The 18,694-nt window shown below is 41.1% G+C and overlaps 1 long non-coding RNA gene and 1 pseudogene across 19 annotated transcripts in view; one reads left to right on the forward strand and one right to left on the reverse strand.

Moving 5' to 3' along the window:
- LOC118154497 (uncharacterized) overlaps positions 1–6,035 on the forward strand; it is a 60,586-nt gene extending 54,551 nt beyond the window's left edge. For 6 of the 18 annotated variants that reach the window (XR_013518776.1, XR_013518789.1, XR_013518788.1 and 3 more), the window contains one exon: positions 5,331–6,034. This is a non-coding gene — a long non-coding RNA (uncharacterized LOC118154497). Of the gene's footprint in view, positions 1–680; positions 1,151–2,670; positions 3,146–5,330 lie in introns of those variants that run through there. The other 12 variants (XR_013518790.1, XR_013518791.1, XR_013518793.1 and 9 more) reach the window with 7 other exon arrangements.
- The window catches only part of LOC118154498 (palmitoyltransferase ZDHHC18-like), a 51,763-nt pseudogene that overhangs the window by 8,474 nt on the left and 24,595 nt on the right, over positions 1–18,694 (reverse strand). Inside the window, exon 3 of the transcript XR_013518775.1 lies at positions 14–131. The product of XR_013518775.1 is annotated as a palmitoyltransferase ZDHHC18-like (transcript). The remainder of the gene's footprint in view (positions 1–13; positions 132–18,694) is intronic.

Here is an 18,694-nt window from a genome sequence, read left to right on the forward strand (position 1 = left end):
TAAAATAATGTACCTGTTTGTCAGATGTGGAGATGGAGAACAGAGAGGTAGAGTTGACTCTACTACCAGGGACCAGCATGGTGGGAATTTCAGCCATGACCACTTGGGCAGGGAAATCCCTCAGACCTGGGCTGAAGCCGGAAAATAAAAAAGAAGAGAAATGCCAGGAGAGTTAGAACAACACGTTATCCAATTCTGTAGTTCGAGTAGTTCTTGAAAGGGAAGCCAATGGTTATCAGTAGAGCAGTTATGAGGAGTCTTTATTATAAACAATGAATATAGAGATTTATGAGCTAAGGAGCTTGGGCTGAAGACATCAGGAACAGCTCACACTAAAAGCAGATCTGATTTACTGCAAGAACGAAAGGAGAGGGTCAGTATTCACTCTATTGCATGGTACTTGAACAAGCCAGAAGATTCAAAGCCTCAAGAAAAGGCAGAAAAGCAATGGTTCTATTTATTCCAGAATTATCTAAATGCAACTTTTTCAAGTTGCGCTTCCTCTGTAAAATTTTTTCTCTGGACAGTTTACCTACATGCTGTTACTCCTCTGATCCCATACAACATGCATTGTCTACAAATGATAAGCTATATTATGATTTATTATTTGATGTTTTATTTATGTACTTATAAATGAGTACATAAATAATCTATTCAGATTTCCAATCTTCCTCCATGAGACAGGAGCACAGAGCCTCAACCTCCATCCCCAGCGGAGAGTCCTGATGGGTCTATACCAGTCCCAGGGAGACACAGGGAGAAGAGGAAAAAAGGCATCCTCCACTCAGGAGTGGGCCTGAGGCAAAGTGCTGACTGATGAGAGGTGGACAGGAATCTCCCAGAAGACCCTGGTAAAAATTTCCACATTCTTAAGAAGCACGCATGAGAAGAGAAGTCTTTTTTCTGCTTCAGGACACTGTGTAAACTAAATGACATTCCTGGAGCTACTGACACCTTTTGAAACCACGAGGGAAAGCAGATTATGAAGAAGCTGATGCTAAAGATGGCAGATAGAGAAAGAATCATGGGTCGGTACAGCCACCAAAAACGCTATGCCCTCTTTCCTTCTCCTCTGGACTTCCAATAGGAAATAATAAATTTCCTTAGGACAGTTTGATCCTGGGTGACCCTTTGTAGCCACAGTTGTCCTCACTGATGGCCTAGCATAGCTCTTGATACATAGTAGGTGCTGTATTAGCATTAATTGATAAATTGGATCAATAGTTCAATATATTATTTGCTTGTATAATAGTTAAGATCACTATCTTAAAATAAGAGGAATTATCACAAAATAGTATATGTCAGTATATGGAAACTGACATCTGTTTTAAATTTTTTAATAAGAAAACAATATTACAGCAAAAGTTCTGTGTAAAGATATCATGACATATGATTTTACATATTATCGTGACATAATATGGTTTTAGACTATACTTATAAATATTAGTTACTAGCAAACTTCCAACATGTAAGAGCTGTTTCTTTCTAAAACAAAAAAATTATTTAAAATATAGATTATAGAAAAGGTTATTTAATGCAACAGTGCTACATTTCCATACCTCCAAAAATTTTTAAACAATTTTACATATATGAATTTATTTCTAATACTTTATACACTATTTCATTGTCTCATGCCTAAAGCAGTTCATTACAAAAATTAGGAACTTGATGTGTCATTTGTGAATCAATTTAAAAAAGCTTGTTGTTGGATTATTCCATGATTTCAAATGTCTCAATTTAATTTTGCCTCTGTTTTACCTGCCTAAAATAGGTCGTATATTTTCATGAATAGCTGAGAAATACTATCGCAGGTTTGGACTATTTTTAAAGAGTTTTTGTCCATTTTTTTTTTCATTTTGTTTTCTAACACGAAGCTAGGGAGACAAACTCTTTACTCCCTAACTAAAGCTCAGTTTCACAGCTGAGATAGCAATTGAAGAGTAAATATGCACTTCAGTTTCGGTAACCATAGTTCTAAGCACAATGACCCAAGCTCCGTTTAACCTGACTTCTTAAACACTCTAACATTGGTTGGTTCCAGCACGTTGAATCTGCTGTTGAGAATTAATGTCACAGAGGGCAATGGAGCAGATGCAAGAAAACAGATTTGGTCTCAGTTTTCTGTAACGAGAGTGCATTGTCTAAACTCTGAGCCACAGGGCATCAGGAATCGACATTTTATTTTCTCGGTCTTGGTCTTGTTCTGAAACATGAAAGGGAACTCCAGGAACTGTCCTGCTGAGACCATTCTAACGCGGTGGCTCACGCCTATAATCCCAGCACTTTGGGAGGCCGAGACGGGTGGATCACGAGGTTGAGAGATCGAGACCATCCTGGTCAACGAGATGAAATCCCGTCTCTACTAAAAATACAAAAATTAGCCGGGCATGGTGGCGCGTGCCTGTAATCCCAGCTACTCGGGAGGGTGAGGCAGGAGAATTGCTTGAACCCAGAAGGCGGAGGTTTCGGTGAGCCGAGATTGCGCCATTGCACTCCAGCCTGGGTGACAACAGCAAAACTCTGTCTTGAAAAAAGAAAAAAAAAAAAGAGTCAAAGCAGTAAGGAGAGGTTAAGGGCCTCAGCAATTCCAGGGTCTCATGTTACATTTTAGAGCAAATGAGCAGAAAACAGCGAATTAGCAGAGCAAAGCCTCTTTCTTGCTTTTCCCAGATTCTGCCTTGGCAGTAGGATATCAGATGACTTCATTTTTGAAATCGCATTCATGGAAATAAGAATATACGGAAGTAAAGATTAAACAGGATCCATTAAAGCACTGTTGACTCCTTTTCTTTCCGAGAACGTGGACATTGAAGTATTTCATTTGTCGAGGAGATGACGTAAGGAAAACACTTGGATATCTAGCACTTGTATTTACTTAGTAGGCATATTGGTCTACTTGGGCTTCCATCACAAAATACCGCAGACCGGGTAGCTTAAACAACAAACATTTGTTTTCTCACCGTTCTAGAGGCTGGGACTTCATGGTCAAGGTGGCAGCAGAGTTTGTTTCTTGTTAGGCCTTTCTTCCTGGCTTGTAGATGGTCACCTTCTCACTGTATCCTCACAGGACCTTTCCTCTTTGTATGCATGGGACACACACACATACACACACACACACAGAGAGAGAGAGAGAGAGAGAGAGAGAGAGAGAGAGAGAGAGAGAGAGAGAGAATAGAGAGATCGATGTGATTTCTCATCCTCTTGTTTTAAGGACACTGGTCTTATGGGATTGGTGCCCTACCCTATGTCCTATTTAATTTTAATCACCTCCTCAAACGTCTTATCTCCAAATACAGTCATACTGTGGGTTAGGGCTTCAACATATGAATTTGTGAGCAAGAGGGCAGGGGACATTTAGTCGATATCAGTAAGTAAACATGAATTTTCTTGAATGTGAAGTGTGGTCGTTTGCTGGGGCTGCATAACTAAATCCCAGACTGGTGGCTTAAGTAACAGATTTTCTCACACTTCTGGAGACGGAAGTCCAAGATGGAGGTGCTGACAGGTTGGTTTCTTCGGAGGCCTCTCTTTTTGGTGTGCAGATGGCTTCCTTCTCACTGTGTCCTCACATGGTCACTTCTAGATCTCTGAGTTGTTTGTGTTCTAATTTCTTCTTACAAGGACACCAGGCAGACTGGTCCAGGGTCCATAGTAACAGCCTCAGTTTACCTTCGTTACCTTTTTATTGGCCTCTCTCTAAGTACAGTTACATTCTGACATATTGGGAGTTAGGTCTTCCACATATGAATTTTAGGGGGACATAATTCAGCCCCATAACATGAAGTGAGAGATGCTGAAATTAGAGGTGCTGTCGCTGTCTTGAAGTAAAAACCATCCCGTGGTGGTGTCAATGCATGATAAAAATCTACTCAGCCAGCATTACTCAAGACTTCGAGGGCATGTCCATAAGAGGTGTCCAAATTCTACCAAATCTTTTCTTTTTCCTTCATTATCTTACGGGCTAAATAATCACAAAATCATATTGTATTTATTGCGTAGTGGTTGTGTTAGCATTCAATGCTAACGTGCTGATACATTTCCATTGTTTTGGTATTTGATTCATGAGTTTTTGGTTTTTTGGTTGTTTTTTTGAGCTGGAGTCTCTCTGTTGCCCAGGCTGGAGTGCAGTGGCACCATCTCAGCTCACTGCAATCTCTGCCTCCTGGGTTCAATTGATCCTCACACCTCAGCCTCCCCAGTAGCCGGGGTTACAAACATAATCCCAATTAGCCACCAAACCTGGCTAAGTTTTGCAGTTTTCTAGAAGTAGAAATGGGTTCCACCATGTTGGCCAGATTGGTCTTGAACTCCTGGCCTAAAGTGATCCACCCACTTCGACCTCCTAAAGTGCTGGAATTGCAGGGGTGAGCCACTGTGCCTGGCCATGATTCATGCGCTTTTAAATGCTTAAACACACAGTACATTTTTTATTAACATTATGTTCTTGCCCAAGATTAATTGCACTGTGGAACAGTAACATGTCCTGTATGAAAATAATTATTTTAATTATTTTAAATGCATTGAAGATCGTCTATGTCTTAGACTGACTCAAATTATATAATTGTTCCATGTATATTTGAGAAAGACTGTATGCTTCGATTGTTAGGTGCCAGTTCCATATATAATCAGTAAATCTAGCTTATTGTGTTTTCAGATTTTCTAGTCTGTGTGACAGGTGTATGTGTGTGTGTGGGGGGGGTTGTATGTCCGCTCAGCCTAAAATTACTGAGATGGGTAGTGACATTTCCTAATATAATGATAACTTGATCACATATATACATTTGAAACAGGGTCTTTCTCTGTCGTCTAGACTGCAGTGCAGTGGCATGATCTCAACTCGCTGCAACCTCTGCCTCCCAGGCTCAAGTGATCCTTCCGCCTCAGCCTCCCAAGTAGCTGGTGCGCACCACCACACTCAGCTATGTTTTATATATTTTGATGCAACTTTAGGTGCTTGTGTTTAATATTATCTTTCTGTGATGAAGGGAAACTTACCATTATGAAATAATTGCATACGCTTGGTGTTTTGTCTAAAAACCACTTTTTTTGACATTAACATAGCGATTCCAGCTGTTTGAATGCCATTTGCCTGCTGTACCTCTTTTCACCTTTTACTTTTGACATTGCTGTCACTTTCCTGTTCTTATGTCTTTAGTGTCTCATAGTTGGCAGGTAGGTAAAGTTGCTCTCCTCATCTTCTAGCACTTTCTGCCTTTTAACAGATGTCTTCAGACACTCCTTTTTTTGTTATCCATTATTCGGCCTTACTTATCTTAAATGATTTTGTGCTATTTTGATATTTTTTCTATCTGCCTTTTTTCTGCTTTTAGATGAATTGCGCACATGTATTCTTACTCTATCATCTCCTGTCGACTATGAAAGATAAGATAAGAACACGATTTTTATTTAGGAGTTCATGTCATTCTTCACTGTAGAAATCTCAAGTTACTTTGCTAAAGGAAAACTGAAGATGATTGAAAACAAAGATTGAGCACTGAATAAAAAAAGAAAAAGAAAAAGCTGTGGTCCAACGAAGTCAAAATAGACTTTCAGAGAAATGCACCAGGCCTTCTAAGACTGAAAGACTGTGGCCTGTCCCTGTTCCATATCAATAAGGAAAGCAAAGCTGCAGAGTGTCGCTGGTCGACTGACAACGTCTGAGTTTGTCACTGGGTAAGCACTGGCCTGGCTGAAGGTGGTCCGTTGTGGGCATGTGGTGTCTGAGGATTATGGAGTCGAGGTGCCTCTCCTTTGTACATTATAAGCCATGGACAGGATATGTTGCCCAGTCAGGGAAGCACCGGGTAGCTAAGCCAAGAGACCTGGTCCCTTTGATCCTTTCATTGAAATTCCAGTTGGATGTTAAACCCTCTCCTTCTACCTGCATGTCTTTGTATATCATGTCTCTTTCATTGTCTCTAATTCCTTGCCCTACGGTGCTGCCTCTGTGCCGTGTCTTCATATCTGGTATACAGCTTGCAGTGGCAAGAGTCCCCAGAATACCTAGACCACCATACTCATAGAAGTGTAAAAAGTATTTTTAATCAAATTGAATATTAAATTTTATCAAATATATTATAATTCTCTACTGAAAGATATTTTCTCCCCTTTCACTTGTTAATTATAACAACATTTATAGAGAAGTTATAATATGCAAGGCACTATGGTAAGTGCATCATAGGTTTTATCCCATTAAATCTTCAAAATCATGCTGGGAGGGTACAAAAGGATGTTGAGTAGGACTTTTCATTGCCTGATAATTTTGATGACAGCTAAAGCCAAGAGCAGCAGGTGCAAAATAGGGAGACAAGCATCTCTCTCTCCTGAGATTAGCTGGAAGGTCAGGGAGAGAGGCACTAGATAGACAAGCTGAACTCCCACCTTTTCATAAAGCAGGTGTGCTTGAGAGCCATGGACTAGAAGCAAAACACAGAAAGCATCAAAACTATGGCAATCCTAAAAGGCTCTGCCTGAGGGCTTGCATAGCAAGGGAGCCTCACTCAATGGGATGCAGACTGTGGCTGTGCCTAGGGCAGGAGTAGGGAGGAAGATCATGAGAAGGCAGCCAGTGACTTGGTCTGTTTGAGTTACTATAACAAAAAATACTACTAACCAGGTGACTTGTAAACACCAAACATCTATTTCTCAGTTCTGGAGGCTGGCAAGTCCAAGATCAAGGTACTGTCATATTTGGTGTCTGTAAAGGGCCCGCTTCCTCCTAGATGGTGCCTTCTTACTGTGTCCTCGCAAGTGGAAGGAGCGAGGTCACTCTCCGGGGCCTCTTTTATAATGGCACTAAATCCATTCATGAGAGCTCAAGTCTCATGACCCACTTACTTCCCAAAGGCCCCATTTCATCCCACCGTCATTTTAGAATTTCAACATATAAATTTGGGGAGACACAAACCTTCGGACCATAGCAGCCAGGAAGGTTGTTCCCCTCACCAGTCAGGGTACAATCGAACATGGTGGTGGTGATAAGATGCCAGTGAAGAGGCCTTTGAGGAGCTTCATCAAAGGACCTGCATGTGGCCCCTGCCATGCCAGAGAGCATGGCCATCCAGAGAGAATGACAGATAGCACCAGCCAATTAAAAAGGTACCTTCCCCTTTGCCTCCCTCCCCTCCCAATTTCCCCAGCCCTGGAAGAGAAGGAAATATCAGAGCTAGTAGAAGAAAGGAGAAAGGAAAAGAAAAAGAGGAGGAGGAACAAGAGGAAGAGAAGAGCCAAGCACAGGAAAGGGGAAAGTCTGACCATGCCTGCTTTCTGCACTGTGGCTTTTGTTACGGGGCCGAGGTTGGCATAAGCCGAGGAGAGATGGAGGGATGGAAGATGATGCGATACTTGTTTCGCACTGGAGAATGTCATCCAATTTCTACTTAAACCAGACTGGATTTTTACAAAACATTTTAGTGTGGACACTTTCTTTTTTCATCTCTCTTCTTCCTATCTTCCTTTCTTTCTCAGTCTCACTCTGTTGCTCAGGCTGGAGTGTAATGGCGATATCTCGGCTCACTGCAACCTCCGTCCCTAGGGTTCAAGCAATTCTCCTGCCTCAGCCTCCCAAGAAGCTGGGATTACAGGCACCTGCAACCACATCCAGCTAATTTTTTGTATTTTTAGTAGAGACAGGGTTTCGCCATGTTCGCAAGGCTGGTCTCGAACTCCCAACCTCAAGTCATTGGCCTCCCACCATGCTGGGATTACAGGTGTGAGCACTCTGCCCTGCTGACATTTTCAAATATATACAAAAGCAGAAAGAAGAGTAACATGACTCCCCAAGTGTGTATCATCTAACTTCAACTATTATCAATCTTTTACTGGTTGTGGTTTCTTTCCCCTTCTCATTTTTTCTGGAATATTTAAAAATCAAACTTTAAACACTTTTTCATTTCACCAAAACACATTTCCTCTGCATCTCTAACAGATATGGAGATCTCTTTCACATACTCACAATTCCACTGTTATATTTAACAAAATACAAAGTAATTATAATCGACTTTCTGACACCCTAAAATGAGGCTGCTCTTATGGTTGAAAATGAATGAGAAGCTGGGAAATCTGCCCCAGATTCCATCCAATGATGGAGAAAGGCAACATGGCTACATCATGTGAAGATGGTGGTCGGGGAAAGATAAAGTTGTTTCTAGATAGTGCCAAGTTCAACAAACCAGCCATTCGTGTTTGAGCAAAATGTAAACTGCATTATCCGTAATTGGTCTGGCACACCAAAAAGGGGACACAGGGCCTAAATACAGTTTTGAACTTCGATAGGCAGCCATGCTCCCTAGTGAGGAAATTGGCTTCTAGGTGTTTCTTTGCCAAACTTCCTTTTTCCACAGTAATTCACACTCTCCAATAAAATATCATTTAAAATGGGCAACTTGCTGTAGATGTTACTGTTCAATTCTTGTTCAATTATACTGCTTAATGTTTTTAAAGACCTCGGTTTTTTCATCAGCAAAATGGGGATAAAACTAGTATCTACCAGATAGGGTTGTGTGAAATGAAATTTTAAAAGCAATGTATGTAAGAATGTATGTAGTACTGTGCTTGGTGCATAATAAGTGCTCAATTTATCCATTTATTTATTCAACAAATATTTAATTAATTATTTTGATTTAGCAGGCATTCCCCCAAGGGCTAGGAATGTAGCATTGGACAGGAACACTCACAGTCTGTCTTGAAGGATACATCACAATGGAGGTAAAGGAGGCTAGGTAACAAATCACCCAATTTATCACTTAATTATAATGGAAATGGATTTGATGAAGAAGTATATAGGGAGATGACAGTGGAACCTGAGCTAGTCTGAAGGTCTGAGAAAGCTTTCTGCATGTGCTGACAGATGATCTGTTCCAGCTCATCTGGCAGTCTGTTAGAGATAATGCAATTTGCAGTATACATGCCTGTAAATATAGAAAGACTCCAAGGCGTTTTTCTCTCTCCTGGACTGGTGGGTTGGTGGCTGTCCCATGTAGATTAACTAGCAGAATAAACCTGAGATTGTACCAATTTGATTCTGCTCTTTTTGAGCCAGGATATACTTATTCTCATAGAAATAGTACACCCTATGTGCAATTGTTTATCAGCGGGATCCTGTGCCTTTGGGTTCTCCTTTTCATCATTCCTTTTAAAATGTTCCGTTTTATTACCGTGGAAGAGATATTCTTTGAGGTTATCTCTAATCCCCTGTTGTACACGGTCTTTTCCTAAAACATAATCCACTTATTTGTGTTAATATAATGTTCTCTGGTAATGGCTTTGTTCCCAAATCCTATTTTTTAATCAAATTTCATAACCAGAAGAAAACAGAGAAATGCATCAGCCTATTGTCATCATTCATTCATTTATTCCATCTCTATTGAACCTTCTACAACGTGCCACACGCTCTTCTAAAAGGTGAGGATACCGTGGGAGCCACAGAGAGGGAGTTCCTGCTGGCTTCAACATAACTGCAGGGAGGGAAGGCAGACAAGCATAAAATGAGACTATTTTATTTTGATATGTGCAGAGGGATGAGAGAGTGAGTGACTGAAAATAATTTTAGATAGGATGGTCAGGCGAGATCTCTCTCTCCAATGAGGTGACAAAGGGCTGAGAGATGAGACAGAAAGCCTCTACTAAAGATGCAAAAAATTAGCTGGGCACGGTGGCGCGTGCCTGTGATCCCAGCTACTCAGGAGGCTGAGGCAGGAGAATTGCCTGAATCCGGGAGGCGGAGGTTGCGGTGGGCCGAGATCGCGCCATTGCACTCCAGCCTGGGTAACAAGGGAGAAACTCCGTCTCAAAAAAAAAAAAAAAAGTCCCGCAGTAAGCCGGGAAAAGCGCATGTCGGGTTTCCGCTTGCACCATGTGCTCTGGCCTCAGTGAATGTCATAATGTTACAGAAGTAGCCCCTGAGTTGTAGGATTAAAGGTGTTGATGCTGCTCTCGCGGTGCTGGGATACGCCCCAGGCTTTACTGCAGTGTAGTATGTGTGGTAGATTGGGCAGAGCCAAGGAGGAAGGTTCCCTTTAGGTTTCCTTTCATAGAACCTGTGTCTGAAAGGTAGGCTAGAAGCTGATGGAAGAAAGGAAGGCGAGCGGCAGTTGCTGGTTAGAACTTTGCCCTGCCAGCTCCCTGCCAGCAGGGCCACGCCATTCGTTCATCCGTTTAGGGGTAAAAAGTGTATGCAAGTCTCTGGTTGCCTGAAGATGCAATAAAATTCACCTGGTATTTACTGAATCATCTCTCAGGCTTTTCGCAAATAATCGACTGCTATCGTCAGTTTTCAATACGGTCTTTTTCTGCAGCTTTATGAGAGACAATAGCAGGACTCGCTCTCTCAAAAGACAATGAACCACAAAGTCTAAAATTGTGTCGTTTTTTTATGTTCCAGCAGATACCTTTGCTTATCTGACTGCACTGCAACAGGAGCTCACAAGCACATTCTGTAGTAACACATCTTTGAGCACTTACCCAAATGTGTTCCAGAGACAGCCAAGAGAACCACCCTCTCACTCTCCAGGGTCACTGCAAAAATACAAAGCTTGCCTGTTTACATCAGAGTTGCACAATTGCAAGTCTGTAACAGCAACCGGCATTAACAAGGAGAGTCAGGCACCTCCCTTTCTTGAAGGAGCTCGCAGATGTAACTTTGTAACAAACAGGGCGTTTCCCCTCAGCCTGCTGGTCTCTCGTCAGCAACACAAAGGCGCCTTGGAAATGGAATTGTTTTTCTCAGTTCTCTGGTGCCATCTGGAGGTTTGATCCCAGATTGACAGCCAATAATTTAATTCTGCAAACAGGTCCAGATGTTTGGCAAAGAGGCTCTAGTGGGTAACTCAAAATTTAAGATCCTTAGTCTGCATCCATAAAGGGAAAATGAAGCACCGAGCTGAAAAAGTGATTTCGGTACTTTTGACAACATGTCCTTCCGAATGTCAAATCAAACAGCAGTAGCTGTCATTTGTTTAAGGGGCTGGACAAGAAAGAGCTATGTAGATGGGTGGTCTGCATTTTAAGGGCTCATTAGGCAACTGTTCATTGCTTTACTTCACTTACACTGGGTAGACTTGAAGCCTAAATTGCATTAGCCCAAGTTCAAGTGTATAGGAGGAGAGCAGGAAAATACTGTAGAGCCTTTTTATGTAAGGGCGTGAGTTCTGAAGACAGTTTGCCTTCGTTCAGATACCAGCTCCACCACTTACAAGCAGTGTGACCTCAAACACGTTACATAAATTCTTTGTTTACTTCATTCCAAAATGGGTTTAATAGTCTGTACCCCATGGGGTTATTGTGCGAATTAACTGGCGTAGTAATAAAAATGCTTAACCACAGAGCCTGAAGTGCAATACTCAACAAACATGAAGATTTATTAGGTGGGACCAGATCCTGGTGAGTACTTTACCCAGTACCCTATGAATTATGAGGTCTTCTCATCTGGATGGTAGGAGTAGGCTCTAGCCCCAGTGAAAATGACAAGGCCTGGATAGTGAGTACTTCTGGAAAGGGTTAAGTGCTTCCTTGACCACACTCTCCATGGGCGTGTTGTTACAATGCATGAATTCAGGCCACACGTAGGCAGATGGCTTTGCTTCTGAAGACAAATGGTGAGAGTTCAGATTTGCCACTGGAAATCACACCAGTGCAGTTCCTTTTCTTTCTCCTGCCTCAGCCTCCCGAGTCTCTGGGACTACAGGCACACGCCACCGTGCCCCGCTAAGTTTTTGTATTTTTAATAGAGACAGGGTTTCACCATGTTAGCCAGAATGGTCTTGATTTCTTGACCTTGTGATCCACCCACCTCAGCCTCCCAAAGTGCTGGGATTACAGGAGTGAGCCACTGTGCCTGGTCACACCAGTGCAATTCTAAACGATTCAACCCACAGGTCTTCAATGTGTTGGATGCTGAACAAGAGCTGATCTCTCCCAAGGAGAATTATGTTCATGCTTTACAATCCAGTCGGGGATATTATACAAGCACATTCATAATTCAGGTTTATTATGGAGAATTCCATCCTAGATACACAAGTAAAAATTCCTACACACATGGGAAGTGGTGGTGGGGGCTAAAATCTCCAAAGATAAGTGGAATGGCAGAGGGGTCCATGGTCTCCATTGTGCTGCCTATTGGAGATGGAACGAGGTATATTGTGATTAAAGAATGTGCTGCACTGGACGTTTTTTCTTAAGTTCTCGTCAACACGAATTGACTTCTGAGACAAGGAAACATTCTTGTTATCTTAGTAATTATTATTCATATAACCTCAGTAATATCCTCTGATAATTATGCTGCAGTTCTCATCAACACGAATTGACTTCTGAGGCAAGGAAACATTCTTGTTATCTTAGTAATTATTATTCATATAACATCAGTAATATCCTCTGATAATTATGCTGCATTTTATAGTTTGTAAAGAACCTTCACATATAGCAGCATCAGAGGATTTTCGTTTTTTATGCATACCGAGTTAATATGAGCAAAGCACCTTGGATAGTACTTGGCACACAGTCAGTGCTATATAAATGTTTAGTAGATTGTTATGATGAGAGGCAAATGGTCTCTAGTTAACTTGAATCTAAAAAGAATTTCTTCATAGAAATTCTTGTTATAGCCTATCGACGTGGCTTTAAAACATAGCCAATATAAGATTCTCTCTTCAATAAAAAGTACATGACTGCTTGGAGAAAATTAAGCTCTTGAAGATCAAGCTGTTTGTCCCATAACTGAAACTTAATCCTAATGTCACATTCTTAACATTAAAATTGATGATCCTTAAGTGATAAATTCAAACTACTTACGATATAGACTATTTTCTGAAATACACTACAATGGCTGCAACTCAATTTATTGAACCATCTAAATGAAAGAAGGCACAACGCAAAATGGTTTCTGTTTTTCTCTTATCTTTGCTTTCAAGCTTGATTAGCTGCGTCTGTCTTTTCGTCACTTAAAGAAAGATGCTTTAGGCGAATCCCATAGCTTTTCAGTTACTTTCAGTTACTCAAGCGATATTTAAAAGCACACTCTGGTCCGGTTCATTTGAAACTTCAGTCACTCTCCCAATCTCGTATCCCCTCTTCCCTGCTCCCCAGAACCAGCCAGGCAGCAGGCAAGACTTGAGTGTCATCCATGCTCTCTCATCATGCCCCCATTCCCCTCTCCTTTTTGCTTCTACCTTTGGACAGGGGAGAAGGAATTACAGAAGAGAAGGAAAGGTGTTTTGTTTAACTGGTGTAACTATCATTCTCTCTCGGCAGATGCGCTCTATATAGGAGGCTGGCTATTTTGGAGTCATGGGTGTGTTCGTTAGGAGACTCTGTAGGCAGCTTCCCCACGCACATTATTCTTACTTGGCAGAGTCACTCCAGCTTCACCCCTCGGTAAGCCTCTCCCCAGCTCCTGCCCCCAGAGGGATGCCCTCCTCCTTGCATTCCCTGGTCAGCCCGCAGTTTTCTTTAGTAAGGTACCAGGCCTGGCACCCTCCCATGGTGTGCACTTGGCCTGCTCACCCTGCCACATGAGATGCGGAGAGCAGAGGCTCCCAGGCAGCTCCTGCCTTTCCTGCATCGACCCTCTTGTCTCTTTCTTCTCTTTTCCCTTGTTTAGACAGATACACAGGGCAGACAGAAGTTCACTGCCTATGCGGCTGTCTAGCCAAAGATTGAGGTCTCCACCACCTGCACTTGCACAGGCACGGCGGAGGGCCCAACCCTGAAAGTGACTCTTAGACTGGGCAGTGGTGAAGGGTCAAAAACCATAGCCCTCGGCTCTGATTCAGAAGGGTCCCTTCTCTTTCTGGCTCCTGTTCTTACATATACCAAGGGCCGTGGTGAGCTGATGGAATCCAGGCAAATCCTTCCATCGCTTCGCATCTCCTGGGTAGCTCTTTTTGGAATCTGATAACACTTCACACTTTCTGTTTTCAGCTCAGGGCCTTCATTCTAAAATTGTCAGAGGACAGAAAAAGTCCTGTGCACATTTGTCACACTGGTATCACGGGTGTCATAAAAACTTTTTAAAGCTCTTTCTTTGTTTCAAAAACCCTTTCTTTTGGCAGCCAAGATGGTTCAACAGGGAAAAGCAGAATCTTGTCCTTGTTGCCAATTTCTTGGTGCAATTTGCTAAAAATACATATTCTCTGTAGGCATGATTTGATTATATTTAAAATTTGTACAATTTTTGTGAACACTGAATCAAGGTCAGGAGCTCTATATTTGGCAAGTTACTGCTTTTTAAGAGAAAGGCAATGTATAGATTGGCATTCAGGTACAAGTCGTTGTATTTGAGTAGCAGCGGCAATCTTCATGACATATCCAGGTTTTCTAGTTTAAAGAAACTTTAGTTTTTAGGTCTTAGTTTCAGTTTTTAGCTTTAAAACTTTGATTAAAGAGCTGCTTTGATAAACAGAAGCCACCAAGGGCTTCTTCTCATGTATGGACTGCAACATGCATGATCAAATGCATGTTGTCACCTAATTGTGATCTCTGTCACCTAATTGTAACACAATATAGCTGCTTGAACATGCAAGATAAAGTCAGAGCATAATTTTCAAAAAAAGCTAAAAACATTACACTCATACAGATATGAAGCATGTGTGTGTCAATGAGACATTAATTTATTGATGAGGAAACCAGCAGTGTGCACAGAATGACTGAAAGAAAAATTAGAGAAGAAAAGGATTACACAGTCTATTAGGAAAGGAATACCAGAATAAATTTGCTAAGTCAGAGATACAACTAGCTAATGTTCTGCATCCTCATGAGACAAAAATCTACAAGTTAACTTGTGACTTCAGAGTCTTAGCTTTAATTAATAGAAAACAGTAAATCAAAAAGCGTCCATATTTTACACATTAAAATAAAGCTTGGTGGGCCTGATATACACCGCTCTGATGTATGATATTAAAAGGACAAGCCGTCTTCTTTTGCTTGACTTCTACAGTTTGGATAATTTTTAAAGATAATATCTGTTGTAATATATCCTATGTCATTGGTATGATGTGGTGTCCAATAGCATGCTCTGACTAGAATTGCAAAGATTCATTGATCATTTTCCCAGGTACAATACTTATCATTGTTTGCTAACCCTGCAAGCTTCTTGGTAGTGGGATAACTTGCAATTCTCTTTGCTGTGAGAAGTGTAACTCTAAAAGATGCATCCCTAGTCATTTTTTTTCCATCTCTTCCTCCTCCTCCTCCTTCTTTTTTTTTTAAACAAACTTTTAATTTTGGAGATTTAGATTTACAGAAAAATTAAAGAACTGGTACAGAGAGATCCTGAATACCCCACACCGTTTTCTCTGTTCGTCACACCTTACATTGGTATGGTACATTTGTCACAGTTAATGAACCAGTGTAACTATGCTGTCAGTAACCAGGGTCCATATTTTATTTAGATTCTTACTTGGTGCCTAGTGCTCCTTTTCTCTCCCAGGATCCTAGCCAGGATAAGATATCGCATTTAGTTGTCCTGTTTCCTTCGACTCCTCTTGGCTGTGAAAGTCTCTGATTTTCCTTGGTTTTGATGACCTTGACACTTCTGAAGAGTGTTGGTCAGTATTTTGTAGACTATTCATCAGTTTGGATTTGTCTAATGTTTTTCTTATTAGACTGGGATTATGGGGTAAGGGAGAAAAATCAGAGGTCCAGTGCCATGCTCATCATATCAAGGATACATACCATCAATGTGACTGGTCATTGTTGATGTTGACCCTGGTCACCTGGCTGAGGTCGTTTGCCAGGTTTCTCCACTGTAAAGTTACTCTTCTCCTTCCATTTTCCACACTGTACTCTTGGGAAGGAAGTCACTATATGCAGCCCTCACGTAAGGAATGTGAATCATGCTCACTTTTCTTGAGTGCAGTATCTGTACTACTCAGGGACCTATAGAAAGTCAGAACCAATAGGACGTGTGTGTGTATCTATGTAGAGAGAAGGGTTTATTGTACGGAATTGGCTTATGCAGTTCTGGAGGCCAGTAAGTCAAAATTCTGTAATTGGGTCATCAGGCTCAAGACTCAGGTAAGCCAAGGATATAGACGGAGTCCAAAGGCAATCTGTTGAAGAATTCCTTCCTGCTTTGGGAGGGCAGGGAGGCTTTTGGTTTGATTCATGGTTCAACTGATTTGATGAGACCCAACCATATAATGAAGGACAATCTGCTTTACTAAGTCCACCCATTTAAATGCTAATCTCATCTGAAAACACCCTCCAAGTTAGCACATAATTAACCTTCGTAGTATCTGCATAAATTATTTGCGATTCTTCTGCACTGGAGATTTGGCTACTCTTCTCCATTTGTTTATGTCAGTGTAGCCTCATGGGTATTTATTTTACATATCGGATTATAATTCAATATGTCTTTGTTCATTTTGTTGCCCAGCTTGTTCTGCCTTTGTCCGTTGGGAGTTTTCTGTGGGTTCCTGTATCCCTCGGCATAGCCCCATCGGTGTGGGCTTTTCTGAGCACTTCCTTGTTACCAGCACTACAAGATGTCTCTCCTCCATCCCTAGAATCATCCATTGCTCCGAGGAGCCCTGATTCCTTCTATCAGAGTGGTAAAAAACCAGGATCTGAGGCCGGGTGCGGTGGCTCATGCCTATAATCCCAGCACTTTGGGAGGCCGAGGTGGGTGGATCACGAGGTCAAGAGATCAAGACCATCCTGGTCAACAAGGTGAAACCCCGTCTCTACTAAAAATACAAAAATTAGCTGGGCACAGTGGCGTGTGCCTGTAATCCCAGCTACTCAGGAGGCTGAGGAAGGAGAATTGCTTGAACCCAGGAGGCAGAGGTTGTGGTGAGCTGAGATCGCGCCATTGCACTCCAGCCTGGGTAACAAGAGAGAAACTCCATCTCAAAATAAATAAATAAATAAAAATAATAATAAAAACCAGAATCTGAGTCCTAACTTTACTTGCTACTATCTACTACTTTTGGGTGTCATTTCCTACTTCTAGCTCAGTTGACAAATCAGAGAAATACATGTATACATATATCTATATAACCCATGTATGCATGTATCTATAAATACTCATGTACTACTTACATATTAAGCTAAATATGAGTTCACATTGATGTCTCCCACTCTAATCAATTACCTGTGATTACTCTAGCCTCCTCCCTTTGCTTGCTTGTAACTTCCCACTCTAACAGTGAGGAGCCTGGCTCCCACCCTCCATTACACTTTACTATCTCTTCACTTTTTATACTAAAATACGTCAACTTTACGGTAGAAGCCATAACATTCATCAAATAGATGTCAAGGTTTTTTGAGAACTGGATAGGAGAGTTAGTCTGGTACAATTAATCTCACCTATTCTAGAAAAATTCAGTTGGCTCACCAAAGAGACGCTACACTTTGTTTTTCTCAACTCTTGAAAGATTTCACACTGCCACTTTGAAAATCTTTGTGACGGAACACAGTGGCAGTAGTGAATGAATGGATCAATGTTTATCAATGAAGTCTAACTTTCATACTCCTTTCATTTCCTTCATTCTTTTGAAAGAATAAAGAAAACAGTGTGACAGCATTTCGGCTGGTGGCATCGTTTATCTTGAATCTTCACTTCTCCCAACATAGACACATCAACCTCTATCTTCACAGGTGTTCTATTTATTATTTATATCTAGTATATTTTTCTGACTTGTAGTATTCATTAAATTTGTAAATACTAACCACTTGCTTCAATTAGTTTTTGATATGCTTTGTTGTAAATTGGTATTATAACCCTTCACATTTTAAAATCAACTTTACCAAGGTATCACTTACATATGATAAAATGCATTCATTTGAAGTGTATAGTTTAATGACTTTTGGCAAGCTATCTCCATGAGACTACCAATATAATCAAGATAAGAAAATAATGGCTTCATCCCCGGAAGTTCCCAGGGTCATGAGCCTGTTTACAATAAAGCCTTCCCAAGCCCTGATTATTTTCACCATAGATTAGTTTCCATGCAGTAATTTAAGAACATGAATCTTGAATCACAACTAATAGAATACAAGCAACATGGGAAAACACAAGACTCTGTTAGCTAAATGACAGTTGAAACAAATTTACCAGCACAGTTCTTAGAGTACATTTACCTTTATGATCTCATCATTGAAAATGCGGTGGAATTTTAAAAGTATAATTAATGTTACATTTCAAGTTTATAAAACATGTGAATAGGATGGTTTCATCATTGTTTATCTCCAAAACTGTCATACTATACATGGACTACTTGACATACCAGAAGCAATGTGTATAGCACATTTCAAGAAACATATTCTAAGAGGCCATTGGCTTTAAAAAGTCAAAGGCATCGACTTTTCTAATTAATACATGATAATGTGGCAGGGTGGGTGGGGAGAGCAGCAACTTAGCCACGCATATGTCTTTTTCTAGGGAGAAGCCGTAACATTCATCAAATAGATGTCAAGGTTTGTTGAGAATTGGATAGGAGAGTTAGTCTGGTACAATTAATCTCACTCTTCAGTGTAGTTAATAATTCTTTCTTCTAGGCATATGCTTGGATTTTACCCCTGGACACTACGGTTTGGTAGGTTGCAGCGCCCAAGGATTTGAACCTAAATGAGCATCCCAGGTGACCCTGATGCAAGTCCTCCACCGACCTCACATTGAGAAATACTAGCTTAGACCTCTCAATCTGAAAAACCTGATTCCACGCATTTCTGTCATGGCTTTCCTATAACTGGAAATCTG

The sequence above is a fragment of the Callithrix jacchus genome, chromosome 6 (assembly GCF_049354715.1).
Source record: "Callithrix jacchus isolate 240 chromosome 6, calJac240_pri, whole genome shotgun sequence".
Taxonomy (NCBI): domain Eukaryota; kingdom Metazoa; phylum Chordata; class Mammalia; order Primates; family Cebidae; genus Callithrix; species Callithrix jacchus.